Below are 4,320 nucleotides of genomic sequence, written 5' to 3' on the forward strand. Positions count from 1 at the left end.
AGATTTCTTTTCCACAGGCCTCGTTGTCTGATCCATCGTGTTGCAGTATCCACACTGTAACACAGGAGTGTTGAAACTGCCTCTTAAATAAAGTTAGAGATCAGCAACCTTTGGGGAGGGGGCGAGAAGATCTGGATTTGAAAAAAAACAACTGTAGGAGGCACCAAAGGAACATGGTGTAAATGAAGGTTAGCATGATTTAGCAAGAAGGCCCTGTGACTTTGAGCTCCTTGGAAGAAAATGAAGTGTAATTTACTTTAATTTCTCTATCAGTCATGTCTTTATGAACCTTTGCAATTCTTGTTATCTGTTCCAGATTTTTTTTTCAGATGAGTATCTTTACTGAACTTAAGATCACAGTTCATTTCCAGATAAGTTCCAGATAATTAGCTAACAAAGGCATTACACATAGAATTCCTTCTCCCTGTGTGTCTGGAGCACCCATACAAAGAGCCGACACCTCTGCAAGTTTCTCTGCAGTGTCCAAGTCGCCACCTTCCATGCCTTTGCTTCCCAGGACAGCTTGAGAGCTGACAGTGCAGGGGCAAGAGGAGAGGAAGTGTCTCCTGGTGACCCCATGCTAATCAGGGCAGTGAGGTACGCCTTTTTACCTTCAGAAAGTTTGCCACAGACTTCACTCAAGGCCAGGATTTTACTCAGGGTCTGTCAAGCTCTTGTCTGGCCTGTGGATTTGAGTGTTTTTGGAGCACATTTACCCAGCATGAATGACCAAGTCAGCAATATGCAGCTGCCAGCTCAGCCATGGTGGCTGCCTGGGAATGCAGGATGAGCTCCCTGCTGGTTGAAAATAGGGCAGGTAAAAGAACAAGGTACCACGATGCTATCACAGCTTATTTCACTTTTACCCATAGCTTTGAATGAGGCCAATTACTGCTGGTGAAAAGCAACTCTATCACCTCCATTTGAATTTTTTTTTTCTTCTAATGCAGATATCTACAGCTTTGTATTATTGCCTTAATTTTGGAAATGAGAAAGAAGAAAAGAGAAGGAATGACACTTGTCCCTGATGATACAGCCATTGTCAGACCCATGAGGGAGGCTCTGAAATGCCTCCTCTTAGTCTTGTTCTCATTCCTCTGGGTTATAAAGACATGACAGATACAGTATATGTTCTGTTCTTACACTCTGCTTAGCAAAATCAGACAATTAGGAAGATTCCTTGAACACAAAAACTGAAGACTGAATGATCCAGAAATGTACTTTCTGCTGTTTTCTTTGCTTTTTTAAATAAAAAAAAAGTGTTTATTTAAACTCTGAAATAAATTCTGTCTATTTGCTACCAGGTTAAATCTTATTTTATTTCCTCAATTATTCTCTCTAAAGGCTTTTTTTCTCAGCTTGCATTATGTTGGATAACGCTTAGAATTAATATCACATAATGTTAGTCTAAAAATACATGTACCATTATTATTATCAAATAGAGATAAGTGTTCGTTGCCAAGTAAAAAGAAAGCTGTGAAATATAATGCCATGTACTAGGATTTTTTTCATGATCTTCCAGAACATGAAGGATAGACATGGGCTGCCAGATACTCATTTCTGATGGATAAATGCAACTGTGGTTTCCATAGCTATGCAAGGTTTTGTATAGCACCCATCACCATGGTATCTAAGCATCTGTTGCTGCTGCTGCACACTTGAGTCCATGATGCTCTGAAGAGAATTAAATGAAACAAATGAATAGAAGGTCATTGAGCCTGGCCATCCATGATGTGGAGTGACTTAGGCCGGGTTCACTTGTAAAACAGGGTGGTTGTTAATCTGTCTTTTCACAGCTCTTCAGTTGCTCAGCTCCTTGTTTTGGTAGCACCTTACAGGAAAGGCGTGTCTGTGTCTCAGCCAGTGCCTCTCCCACTGTCCCAGGACATGACCACCAAGGTCCTCAGCTATGCACCCAGTCACACAGGCTGCTCCATGCAGTCTCACTGCCTTCTTTAGGACCTGTGGATCCCAAGATCCTTCCCACTTGGAATCACGAAATCATACCTATCAGTTAGGTTGGAAAATGCCTTTAAGGTCAAGGAGTCCAACCACTAACCCACCACTAATCCATGTCCCTAAGAGCCATGGCTCCAAGCCTTTTAGATACCCTCAGGAATGGTGACTCTATGACTAACCTGGGCAGCCTCTTCTAGTGCTTGACAACCCTTTCAGTGAAGAAATTTTTCCCAATATCCAGTCTACACCTCCCCTGGTATAACTTGAGGCCATTTCCTCTCATCACGTCACTTGTTACCTGTGCTAAGAGCCTGACCCCATCTGGCTACACCCTCCTGTCAGGGAGTTGTAGAGAGCCAAAAGGTCCCCCCTGAGCCTCCTTTTCTCCAGGCTAAACACCTCCAGCTTCCCTCTGCTGCTCCTCACCAGACTTGTGCTCCAGACCCTTTCCCATCTCTGCTGTCTTCTCTGGACATACTCCAGCACCTCAACATCTTCTTGTCGTGAGGGGCACAGAACTGGACACAGGATTTGATGTGAGAATTTTGTCTGGGATCACTTTCAGAGGTTTTCTTCCCTGGTCTTTCTAGCTGAAGACCTCTTATGCGATTGTCAGGCTTTCATCCTCTCTGCACTACAGGAAGTGTTAAGTCTTGGGAATTTGGCTTTCACTATGCAGTTGAGATCCCTCTTTGGCGGGATCCCTCTTTGAAGATTTATTCAGATTTTTCTTTTCTCCAGGAGATTTCCTTTATCTTTAATCAGGGAGGTTTACATCTTCCTTTTACCAGACCATTGGTTGTTCTCTCCCTTTTAACAGCACAAATATTTCTTTGGGATGGTCTGATGCAGTTTTTATTGGCTCAAATATTGAATAATTCCTGTGCTATCTCATCCTTGGCTATACTTTTTGATGATGCAGATGCTCCCCGTACTTGGAAGGCAGCATCTGAACTCAGAGCAAAATCTTCCTCTAATGCAATCCTCACGTTGTATAAGAACATGTGCATTGACAACACGATTTTACGCATTCAAATCAAGAGAATCAGGGGTGAAAGCTTTTAACTCAGCTGTGCCTGAGACCAGGTACAAGAGTCACTAAGAGTTTTGAGGCATTAATAGGGCCTGAAGTAACCTGGTCCGCAGGTTTTTCTCTGAGAGAGATTTAATACACCTCTGCATGAAGATGTCAGGATCAGGTCTTGGAAGGTGAACAGCCGTGTCTGTATATCACTGTCCTTAATCAAAGGATCATAGAATGGTTTGGATTGGAAAGGACATTTAAAGGTCATCTAGTCCAAGCCCCTGCAATGAGCAGGGACAGCTTCAACCAGATCAGGTTGCTCAGAGCCCCATCCAACCAAGAGGTCACAAATTCACAGATCCTTTCAGACTACACTGCCACTAATGAAGCAGTCCCATCAGCCCTCAGCACCTCTTCCTTCACCCACACCCTCCTTTTGCTTGAGCTGGCACAAAGCAAAGTGGTTTGGAGAAGTGGAAAAAGTCAAAACTAACTCATACAAACTCTTCTTTTTAAACCTGTCCAGTGCCCTGCTCCAGTTCATGGCACAACATGTGCTTGAGAAAGGAGATGGCATTAGGCAAAAAACTCGCAGCTGGGACTGGAAAGCATCACTTCTCCTGACCGGAGTCGTGGCTAATTCCTGGTTTAAGGGAGCTGTGAAATTGTGCCATTAAGGAGGGGTTAGCTGGCTTTTGAGTGCTGAAACGACCCCACTAATTGTTGAGCCATGCCAAGAGTTTCCTCATTAAACTCTGTTGTGTGACTCTGGATCTGTCACATTATCTGTCTTGAGTTCCTATGCTCCAGTCTTTTCATCCGTGTCTTGCAAATTAGCTGCAGGACTTCGGGGGATGATTCCTTAACCAGCCCTTTCAGAAGGACATCCATTTTCGTGGGGGGATATTACAACAGGCATTTGTAGTACCAGGTTTCTTAGCTGACCTATTTCCTCTAGTTTTCTCAGCACGTTATCATTGGTTAAATAAAGCCTCATTAGGAGAGCTGGCTCCTCTGTCTGATTGCAACGTTCTATTTTGTATTCATGGGTTCCTTTACTGTTTTCTGCAGTTCCTAAAAAAGTCTGGCTGAATGTGGGGCAGGAAAGGGAAATCTGCAATGCTCTCTTTTAGACTGCACTAGCAAATACCGTAAAAATCAGATTCTAGAACTTCCTATAAAATCAGATGCTTTGAGAAAAGCCTGGAGCCTGTGCTCACAGAGTGGGTGGATGTCCTGCAAGAGCAGCAATTACTGTACAATAAACTAGTCAACATGTCTTGTGTAACTAGCATGAGTCTTTATTATGGGAATATCACCCATGCTGACAGATCAGG

The sequence above is a fragment of the Corvus kubaryi genome, unplaced genomic scaffold (genome assembly GCF_017639235.1).
Source record: "Corvus kubaryi isolate FWS band 111438036 unplaced genomic scaffold, C.kubaryi_AGA036_p1.0 133, whole genome shotgun sequence".
Lineage (NCBI taxonomy): Eukaryota > Metazoa > Chordata > Aves > Passeriformes > Corvidae > Corvus > Corvus kubaryi.